The following is a 12,131-nucleotide window of genomic DNA, read 5'->3' on the forward strand; positions in this document are numbered from 1 at the left end:
TGGACACACACACACACTACCCCCACTTTACGGCCTATAAGGAAACTTTGAACCCAGAACACTCTAAAAAAACCTTGGAGTAATCTTTTTCAAACAACCTTAAATTTCAAAATGACATTTACTGACTATTTCTTCACTCAGCCTCGCTCGAGAGCCCTAAATGCGAGTTTAGGGTAAAATTCTGTTTACATTCCTCCAAGTCATAAACCTCGGAGTTAATGTAAACATTTGGAACATTTGCAACACCATCACTAGGACGGGACTGCGGACTTAAGAGAGTGTCAAAACTTAATTAATGCCTTGGAAATTGTTAATTCACCAAATATTATACCAATTTAGGGGTTTGTGCCTAGTTATTTCTGCAATCACTTAGAAATGAGATTAATGAAGTTAAGAGAAATGTTCTAAGCTTGGAAATTCCATTGACCGTTTGTAAGTGAGACTCTCTCTGTCCACCAACCTCCCCCACCGTCGTAAATTCAGACAGGCAAGGACCAAGCCTTATCTGAGCACTCAGCAGAGGGGAGAAATTTCTCACTAGGAAGATTTTGCTTAAAATACATATATATTGACTATATAAAAAAGGTGTTTTATAGAATGTTTACTAAATAATGGTATATGTGTCTGGTATATGGTATATGTGTTTGGATGTGTCCTGATTAAATTCTCCTACACATTCAAGTCTGAATCAACAAGGTTTAACTAGCATTTGATAATTTAGCTTTATTTGGTTATCAGTGGTTTAACCATGTATTATCTTTTAAGTGATTTAATTGGGTTTAAATAATAACATGACTCTTGATCTCTTTCTGACAGAGTACCATCCATCATTGTATTCCTAAGATTATCTTGAGTATTACAAAACTGTTTGTGGGCAATATATATATATATTACATTTATTGTGATTCAATTGTAAGATTGTTGTTTCCTGAATTTATCCTCACAAACTGATATGCTGAAAAATGTATTTTGATCCACTGTTTAATTGAGTTTTCTTTTGGTTTGATCTATTAGAAAAATGCTGAAGCATGGTGACCATGTGAGGGGGGGGGGTTTATGGCCCTTTGTGAATAAGATCTTCCCTGCCAAAGTTTGAAATTGCTCCTAGACCAATCAAAACACAGACATTTGGGCCACAGGGCCAATCATAGCTCCGGGGCCAAACAGGCCACAGAGTCTAATAGTTAAACTGGGCAGACACAGTTCAGTTTTTCCAGTTTAGAGTTTCCAGTTGAGTTTTGGGAGTTCAGGTCAGAGCAGTTGGAGGAGAAGCAGTTAGAGAAGGAGTGGGAGAAGGAGTTGGAGAAGATGAGTTGAGGAAAACAGTTAGAGGAGAGAGGAGAGAGGTTAGGGAGCCCAGAGATGGAGAAAGGATAGACTGTTAGTTTAATCATCTTAAGTTAGTTTTCTTAGACTAGTGCATTTAATCTTCAAGTATAATACTATTAGCTATCCTAGTTAAAATATCTAAGGTTATTTTACAATCTACGAAGCCAAGCATTATTCCATCTAAGTTTAGCTAAAGTACAGCTGAAAAAGAGATCCGCCAGATCCAACCCAGAAACCTGCGGTCCGGAGGCCACCAGCAAGCCAGCTGAGAGTGGGGATTTATCCTGTGGGTTCTAATGGGGCTCCGTGCTGACACAGGAAGTCAAACCACCCTGCAGACAGGCTCACGTGATCCTTTTTCGGGGTGAAGCATCAGACGACCAACCCAGGCGGACGTCACCAAGGCCCACTTCAACAACTCAGAGTAAGGCAGAGCTGGGTTTAATCTTTCGGCAGATGGTGTTCTGTTGGTCATGGTCTGGGTCGGGTCTTTAATAGAGCGTCTTTAGTATAGATGACTCATTTTGAGTGTCTTGGGTGGAAATAAGAATTGGTTTCGTAGACTTAAAATGCCTCAGACCCTTATTTAGAAATAGTCACTTAATAGTTCTATTAATCTTTATTCCTTTCATATCAGTATTATAACGTGTTTGTTCTTTTATTTCTCATTTATCATTCTACACTATGATTTGATATCTAATGGCTACATTTATGACTTTTTAATGAATTATTTACTCATATCTGTGTGATTTAATAAAATACTTTTATTTTACAAAACCTGTCATTTCAGTGTGTTTTTCTGGATAACTTGGTTATGAAAATTTCTGTCACCTGTAGAAACCACACCCTGAGATGTCTTGTGTTATTAATTAATTTGATTAATTAATTAATTAATTAATCTAATTAAATTAATTTAATAACTGGCGCCCAATTAAAAATATTTCAACATCTCAATTAGCACCAGGTATTAAACCACTGAGCCCGCTACAACACCATGACATATATGATAAAGATATAGTAAAATGCATCACAGGACATACTCTACACACCATAACATGTATGTACAATAAATTGCATGATATTCAAACCTTGCAGTGCTGAGATGATAGGGGGAGTATAATTTCGGCAGGCTTAAAAATAATGCTGCCAAAATAATACTGCCCCCATTTAAAGCCCCCCAGTTGAAGATATTGTAAAATGCATCACAGGACATACTATACACACCATGACATGTATGCAAAATAAATTACATGACATTCAGACCTTGCAGTGATGAGATCATAGGAGGAGTATAATTTCGGCAGGCTTAGAAACAATGCTGCCAAAATTATACTCCCCCCAGTTGAAGATCCTTGTTGAAGATCTTGCAGTGCTGAGATGATAGGGGGAGTATAATTTTGGCAGCTGAGTTATTGTGATATTAAATGTGGATACAGTACAGTTAGAGAAGGCTACAGGGCGCTGTAATGATCAGGTGAGTTATTTTGATATTGAGTGTGGTACACTACAGTTAGAGCACAGTAGAAAGTGCTGTACTAATCAGCTGAGTTATTGGGATATTTACTGTGGTTACTGTACAGTTAGAGGACAGTAGAGGGCGCTATAATAATCAGCTGAGTTATTGTTATATTGAGTGTGGGTACAGTACAGTTAGAGAACAGTAGAGGGCGTTGTAATAATCATCTGAGTTATTGGTATATTGAGTGTGGGTATAGAACAGTTAGAGAACAGTAGAGGGCGCTGTAATAATCAGCTGAGTTATTGTGATATTAAAAGTGGATAGAGAATAGTTAGATAACAGTAGAGGGCCCTGTAATAATCAGCCGAGTTATTGGGATATTGAGTGTGAGTACAGTACATTTAGAGAACAGTAGAGGGTGCTGTAATGAGCTGAGTTACTGTGATATTGAGTGTGGGTACAGTACAGTTAGAGGACAGTAGAGGGCGCTGTAATAATAAGGTGAGTTAATTTGCTATTGATTTAGGGCACAGTACAATTAGAGAACAGTAGATGGCGTTGTAATGATCACCTGATGTTATTGGGATATTAAGTGTGTGTTCAGTACAGTTAGAGGACAGTAGATGGTATTGTAACAATCAAGTGAGTTATTGTGATTTTGCATGTGGGTACAGAACAGTTAGAGAACAGTAGAGGGCGCTGTAATAATCAGCTGAGTTATTGTGATATTGAGTGTGGATAGAGTACAGTTAGAGAACAGTAGAGGGCTCTGTAATAATGAGCTGAGTTATTGTGATATTGAGTGTGGATAGAGTAGAGTTAGATAACAGTAGAGGGCCCTGTAATAATCAGCTGAGTTATTGGGATATTGAGTCTGGGTACAGTACATTTAGAGAACAGTAGAGGGTGCTGTTATAATCAGCTGAGTTATTGTGATATTGAGTGTGGATAGAGTACAGTTAAATAATAGTATATGGCGCTGTAATAATCAGCTGAGTCATTGTGATATTAAACGTGGGTAACTACAGTTAGAGAACACTAGAGGGCGCTGTAATGATCAGGTGAGTTATTGTGATATTGAGTGTGGGTACAGTACAATTAGAGTACAGTAGAGGGTGCTGTAATAAGCAGCTGAGTTATTGGGATATTGAATGTGGGTACAGTACAGTTAGAGGACAGTAGAGGGCGCTGTAATAAGCAGCTGAGTAATTGGGATATTAAGTGTGGGTACAGTACAGTTAGAGAACAGTAGAAGGCACTGTAATAATCAGCTGAGTTATTGTGATATTAAATGTGGGTACAGTAATAATAATAATAATAATAATAATAATAATAATACATTTTATTTAAAGTCGCCTTTCAGGACTCTCAATGTCACCGTACATAACAAAATGAAAACAAAACAGAAAACATATACAAACATCATTAAAACAACAGTAAGAATAGGGAAGCAATTTAAAAATTTCATAAAATGAGGAAGCAGACTAAAGATTGTATGCTATCTGAAACAGGTGGGTTTTGAGGCGTGATTTGAACATGTCGAGAGAGTCAATATTACGGATGTCTGATGGGAGAGAGTTCCAAAGACGGGGGGCAGACCGGCTGAAAGCATGGTGGTCAATCGGGCTGGGAAAACAGTGAGACTAACAGAAGAGGAAGATCTGAGAGTGCGACTAGGTCTGTTTATGTGAAGGAGGTCGGTGAGATATGGAGGGGCAAGGTGATGGATAGCCTTGAATGTGAGAAGTATAAGTTTATAGTCAATACGGGATTTAACTGGGATCCAGTGGAGCTGCTGTAAAACGGGACTGATGTGATGAAAGGATGGGGTTCTAGAGATGACACGGGCAGCAGCATTCTGCACCAGTTGTAGCTTATGAAGGGACTTGAGGGGGAGACCAAACAGAAGAGAATTACAATAGTCCAGGCGGGAAGTGACCAGAGAGTGAACCAAAATGGCAGTATTGTCAGAAGTGAGAGAGGAACGGAGTTGGTTTATGTGACGGAGATAAAAGTATGCCGATCGTGTGATGTTATTTATATGAGTTTGAAAAGACAGAGTGCTATCAAGGACGACACCAAGACTTTTTACCTGGGGGGAGGGAGAAACCAAAACATTGTCAATGGGGATGGAAAAACTATTTACTTTTGCAAGGACGGATTTAGAACCAATGAGGAGAACCTCTGATTTATCACTGTTCAGTTTGAAAAAATTAGAGGAGAACCAAGACTTGACTTCCTGTAGGCAATCACAAAGGGAAGGGGGAGGAAGGTTGGAAGTGGGTTTGCTGGAAATGTACAGCTGGGTGTCGTCCGCATGACAGTGAAACTGGATATTATATTTGTGAAAGTTGTGACCCAATGGAAGAAGGTAAATGATGAAAAGAATAGGACCAAGGACGGAACCTTGGGGAACACCAGAAGTGAGGGGAGATGGCTTAGATGTGAAGGTTTTTAGTTGAATAAACTGATTGTGTTGAGAGAGATATGAGCTAAACCAGGCCATAGGTGTGCAGGAAAAACCAATGGCTGATAGTCTTTGAAGGAGTACACAATGAGAAATGGTGTCAAATGCTGCACTTAGATCAAGGAAGATGAGTATGGATAAAAGACCTGAGTCAGCTGCAGTCAAAAGGTTGTTTGTTATTTTGAGGAGAGCCGTTTCTGTACTATGATGGGGACGAAACCAGATTGAAACTGCTAATAGAGGTAGTTATTAGAGAGGTGGGAGTGAACCTGAGAAGCAACTGTCTTCTCAAGGATTTTGGAAAGAAAAGGCAGATTAGACCCAGTTTCTTTAAGATAGTGGTTATTGCAGCCGACTTTAATGACAAAGGGACAGATCCAGAGGTGAGGGAGGAGTCAATAATGGCAGTTATCATAGGCAAAATAGAAGGTAAACAAGCTTTAACCAGAGTTGTTGGGAGAGGGTCAAGTTGAATAGTGGAAGGTTTGGATTTATGAATAAATTTTGATATATCAGAGACAGGGGGAAGCAGAAAAGTAGTAAATAGGCGAATGAGATGCTGGAGAAGATAAGGTAGAGGAAGTGACAGGAAGCAGTTGCTGATGAATCATATCTATTTTAGTATTGAAAAATGATATTAATAAGTTGCAATGGTCAACAGAGTAGGAATGTGAAGGTAAAGAATCTGGTGGGCGAAGAGTGGTGGTAACCAGAGAGATCAGGGCCCTTGTGTTTCCATCACCAGCTCTAATTAATTGGGAATAATACAGGGATTTGGCTTTTTGAAGATTGTCTTTATAGAGAAGAAGATGGTTATGATATAAATCTTTGTGTATTGTGAGGCCAGTTTTCCTGAAGAGACGCTCCAGCTGGCGTCCTGAAGCTATGAGCTGACGTAAGTGAGATGTGAACCAAGGTACAGTACAATTAGAGAACAGTAGATGGCACTGTAATGATCAGCTGAGTTATTGTGATATTGCGTGTGGGTACAGTACAGTTAGAGAACAGTAGAGGGTATTGTAACAATCAAGTGAGTTATTGTGATATTGCGTGTGGGTACAGTACAGTTAGAGAACAGTAGAGGGTATTGTAACAATCAAGTGAGTTACTGGGATATTGAATGTGGGTACAATCCAGATAGAAAACAGTAGAGGGCGCTGTAATAATCAGCTGAGTTATTGGGAAATTAAGTGTGGGTACAGTACAGTTAGAGGACAGTAGAGGGTGCTGTAATAATCAGCTGAGTTATTTTGATATTGAGTGTGGATAGAGTAGAGTTAGATAACAGTAGAGGGAGCTGTAATAAACAGCAGAGTTATTGGGATATTGAGTGTGGGTACAGTACAGTTAGAGGACAATAGAGGGTGCTGTAATAATCAGCTGAGTTTGGGGATATTGACTGTGGGTACAGTACGGTTAGAGAACAGTAGAGGGCGCTGTAATAATCAGCTGAGTTATTGGGATATTTAATGTGGGTACAGTACAATTAGAGAACAGTAGAGGGGACTGTAATAATCAGCTGAGTTTGGGGATATTGAGTGTGGGTACAGTACAGTTAGAGGACAGTAGAGGGCACTGTGATAATCAGATGAGTTATTGGGATATTGAGTGTGGGTACAGTACAGTTACAGGACAGTAGAGGGCACTGTAATAATCAGCTGAGTTTGGGGATATTGAGTGTGGGTACAGTACAGTTAGAAGACAGTAGAGGGCACTGTAATAATCAGATGAGTTATTGGGATATTGAGTGTGGGTACAGTACAGTTAGAGGACAGTAGAGGGCGCTGTAATAATGAGGTGAGTTAATTTGCTATTAATTGTGGGTACAGTACAATTAGAGAACAGTAGATGGCGCTGTAATGATCAGCTGAGTTATTAGGATATTGAGTGTGGGTACAGTACAGTTAGAGAATAGTAGAGGGTATTGTAATAAACAAGTGAGTTATTGGGATATTGCATGTGGGTACAGTACAGTTAGAAACCAGTAGAGGGCACTGTAATAATCAGCTGAGTTATTGGGATATTGAGTGTGGGTACAGTACAATTAGAGAACAGTAGAGGGGACTGTAATAATCAGCTGAGTTTGGGGATATTGAGTGTGGGTACAGTACAGTTAGAGGACAATAGAGGGTGCTGTAATAATCAGCTGAGTTTGGGGATATTGAGTGTGGGTACAGTACGGTTAGAGAACAGTAGAGGGCACTGTTATAATCAGCTGAAATATTGGGATGCTGATTGTGCATACACTAAAGTTAGAGAACAATAGGGGGTGCTGTAATAATCTGCTGAGTCATTGGGATATTGAGTGTGGATACACTACAGTTAGAGAACAGTAGAGGGCACTGTAATAATCAGATGAGTTATTGGGATATTTAATGTGGGTACAGTACAGTTAGAGAACAGTAGAGGGCACTGTAATAATCATATGAGTTATTGGGATATTGAGTGTGGGTACAGTACAGTTAGAGAACAGTAGAGGGCGCTGTAATAATCAGCTGAGTTTGGGGATATTGAGTGTGGGTACAGTACAGTTAGAGGACAGTAGAGGGCACTGTAATAATCAGATGAGTTATTGGGATATTGAGTGTGGGTACAGTACAGTTAGAGGACAGTAGAGGGCGCTGTAATAATGAGGTGAGTTAATTTGCTATTAATTGTGGGTACAGTACAATTAGAGAACAGTAGATGGCGCTGTAATGATCAGCTGAGTTATTAGGATATTGAGTGTGGGTACAGTACAGTTAGAGAATAGTAGAGGGTATTGTAATAAACAAGTGAGTTATTGTGATATTGCGTGTGGGTACAGTACAGGTAGAGGACAGTAGGGGACTCTGTAATATTCAGCTGAGTTATTGGGATATTAAATGTGGGTACAGTACAGTTAGAGGACAGTAGAGGACACTGTAATATTCAGCTGAGTTATTAAGATATTGAGCGTAGGTACAGTACAGTTAGAGAACAGTAGAAGGTGCTGTAATAATCAGCCGAGTTATTGGGATATTGAATGTGGGTACAGTACAGTTAGAGGACAGTAGAGGGCGCTGTAATGATCAGGTGAGTTATTTTGATATTGAGTGTGGTACAGTACAGTTAGAGGACAGTAGAAGGTGCTGTACTAATCAGCTGAGTTATTGGGATATTGACTGTGGATAGAGAAGAATGAGATAACAGTAGAGGCCCCTGTCGTAATCAGCTGATTTATTGGGATATTGAGTGTGGGTACAGTACCTTTAGAGAACACTAAGGGCGCTGTAATAATCAGCTGAGCCATTGTGATATTAAGTGTGGATAGATTAAAATTAGATAACAGTAGAGGGCCCTGTAATAATCAGCTGAAATATTGGGATACTGATTGTGAGTACAGTACAGTTAGAGAACACTAGGGGGTGCTGTAATAATCTGCTGAGTTATTGGGATATTGAGCATAGATACAGTTCAGTTAGAGAACAGTAGAGGGCACTGTAATAATCAGCTGAATTTGGGGATATTGAATGTGGGTACAGTACGGCTAGAGGACAGTAGAGGGCGCTGTAATGATCAGCTGAGTTATTGGGATATTGAGTGTGGGTACAGCACAGTTAGAGGACAGAGGGTATTGTAACAATCAAGTGAGTTAGTATGATATTGCGTGTGGGTACAGTACAGTTAGAGAACAGTAGAGGGTATTGTAATAATTAAGTGAGTTATTGTGATATTGCATGTGGGTACAGTACAGTTAGACATTAGTAGATGACGCTGTAATCGTAAATGTATAATTAGATTATGGATTTGGTGTGTACAAAATTCGCTAAATGATACTGTATTGAAAATGGGACAGCTCAGGGAAGCATTTACAGCTCTTTGCTTTTCAATGTTATGATCAATGACCGCGTCCTGGTATATCAAAGTCGCTCTATGCAGATGATGGAGCTCTGTGGAAAAGAGGCAGGAATCTTCTTTTCATTGTTTAAAAAGTGAAGGGAGCTTTGACTTCAGTAGAAAACTGGGCTGATGCCTAGGGGTTCTGGCTGTCTGTGGCTGGGACACAGACAATTTGTTTCTCAAAACGGCGTGATGATCAGGAACTGGAAGAAGTAAAAGTGGTATTTTTTTCTTGGTATGTGGATGGAGTCCAAACTGGAAAGTTCATTTTAATAAAATAGTGGATACATGTAAAAGTGGACTTGATGTTCTTAAATGTCTGGCAGGCTGTGATTGGGGTGCTGATTACTCCTACTTGCTAGATATTTATAGAGCTCTGGGAGTGTAGCCTACAGATCAGCAGCAGTGTTGCTGTTGATCCAAGCTGTTGTTGGCTGTAGTCTGTGGACAATTCTTCTGTTGTCCTGCATGTTCGTTGATACAAAGATATCCAAACGACACAAAGAAATCAGAGTGAACAGTGAAATTGTTATTTTATTACAGAATTCTGGGAAGAAAGTTTTACAAGCATGCAATGACAGAATGCCCCAAAATTTCTTTTGACTTCGTCCTATCTGGACTCCATTTTTATATTCAAAATGTACATTCGTTACTATGGTGATTCTAAATAACATACCCTTGTTGCTATGCAGGATATGTGACCTTTCCCGCTTTACATCTGCTCGTTCCAAATATAATTCTACCTTGCATTAATGTGTTGTTTTCTAAACTGAATTTGGAAAGTTCTAGCGCTTTTCAAAACTGATAAGATCTTCTTAGATATAGCGGAAGTTTTTGCACCATGCAACCTTTTGCTAAAAGCTCCTCTGTTCCTCTCTGATATTATTTTATTGCTGTCAAAGCTTGATTATAGGCTGATGCATTATTGATGAGTATATGCTTATATTGCTTAATGCATGGTATATATTGATCAGTGCATGCTTTTATTATTGATTATTGCATTTACTCAGATCTGCAGCTGCATGTCTAGGAAATATGCAAATACATCTTCTCCTGCCACCTCTGCCTGACTTGAACTCTGTTCGACTTTTAGTGCTTGCACAGCTTCGGCACGGAGGAGTTCTTTAAGGATACAAGTGACCATTATTGCCGTAAATATTGCCAACGTGGAAGCAAGGGAAAGAAATACAGCTTTCCACTGGCCGAATGTTCTGTCTAACCATTTAGCAATTGGATTGTCTACCCCCGTGTTTTCTGCCATTTTCATTTGACAGTGTCTTAAGTGCATCTAATGCCTTCGTCACCAACCCATCCGATGCCGAGTTGTTCGGAATCACCGTGTAGCACACAGTATTAGACTCGCTTTTAATAATGTGGCACACACCCCCTTTTTTCCGCTAGCAACATATCGAGGGCAATCCTATTTTGTATCGTCATTAATGATGTTGCAGACAATTGGGAAGCTAACCCCGTAACTGCTACCCCAGTTGTGTTGGCTAATCTTATAATCTGATAGTTGACGTCATTAATTCTATCGACATTCTTATTGGGAGTATCCCATATCAAAATGCTTTCAAACCCAGCGGCTACCTGGTCCACTAATTTATGTTCATCTGGTACGCCTCGTAGAACCCCAATCAAGTTTATGTAAGTGGGTGTGTTTTTAGTGAGGTCAAAGATACGTCGCGTCTACGTCGGTTCCCCCTTAATTGGCCAGGCCTATGGCTTGGCCCGTACAAGCTTATTGGAGACACCAGTCTTACCATCGCGCACAAACCCCTGCTCCACCTAGGCAACCTTAGTAGCAAGGTGGAACCCGCACAGTAATAGTATAGACCCGCTCTGGCCCATTCACCAACCGAATTATCTGACGTTTCACTAAAGGTGGTGTGGCACCATGACGCTTTTATATCAGCTAGAACTTTAGGCGGGTGTGTAACATTACCCCCAGTCCTGTTGAAGCATGTGAAATTGCCTGATTTCGGAATCTGAAATGGACCTGAGCCCGTGTTATGAGGGATTACAGGCAACTAAAGCCTGCCGGGTCAGTTTTGGGATATAATGGGGCCGGACTTAAATATAAAGGGGGTCTAGCTTCCGCACATGCCACACAGCCTTCCATTCCAGCCTCCCTAGCCTGACCTGCTATCCAGGTCAGCCACAGATTGTCGTTACTATATCCCATACTTAGTCTAAGTATGTCCTTGGGTGTCCATGCTGAATAATCTGATCCTACTAATACTGGATCCTCACTATTAGGGGTTTTGAGTTATCATTGAGTTTGGGTGTTGCGGGCAGTGTATGTGGTTTAGGTTGTGATTTTAATACCGTGATCTGATCCTGTGATACTTCTAGTGACAATGTGATTGGGTTTTTAGCCCCGTGATTGTCTCATTGTATCTTCATACACTTCAAATTCCAGTACATACTGCTAGCCATCATATCATAGATACCATTGGACGCACATCTGTCTGTGCTAAGGAAAACATTTGCCCAATCCGGACAAAGTTCAACCGATTTGATCCATTTTCCGCATCCCTTCCTGCATTGTTCATTTTGAGCAAATTTTGAGTAGGACACATATACGACATAGCACTTCCAATTTTTCCCATTGCACTTAATTATATCGCATAAGTCAAAGGTGTAAGCAGTTTTGGTATTTATCACGTATTCGAGGTGGATTCCCCTAAACGTTTTCAGACATGAATCCGGATTGTTTGTGGAACGTTTTGTTCTGTGATAGCCATGGTTAACCGAATAGGTCCTATTTGGATTGTCGTTTGTCCTTGGGGTTGCTGCTATCGTACCATTATTCTGACTAATTGGTCTAGTTATTGTCAGTATAGCTAGGGCCATGGAAGTCATGCCGACCAATGTTATAGCCATTACTAGTATAAACCACATCGGAACATCTGAGCCCTGGGAACTCTGCACACCTTGTCTGTTTTTACCCCACCCTCGTTTGCCGTACCATGCCATTGTAAGAAAGTAAGTGTGTTCCCACTAATGAGTAAA

Source organism: Astyanax mexicanus, chromosome 24 (genome assembly GCF_023375975.1).
Source record: "Astyanax mexicanus isolate ESR-SI-001 chromosome 24, AstMex3_surface, whole genome shotgun sequence".
Taxonomy (NCBI): domain Eukaryota; kingdom Metazoa; phylum Chordata; class Actinopteri; order Characiformes; family Acestrorhamphidae; genus Astyanax; species Astyanax mexicanus.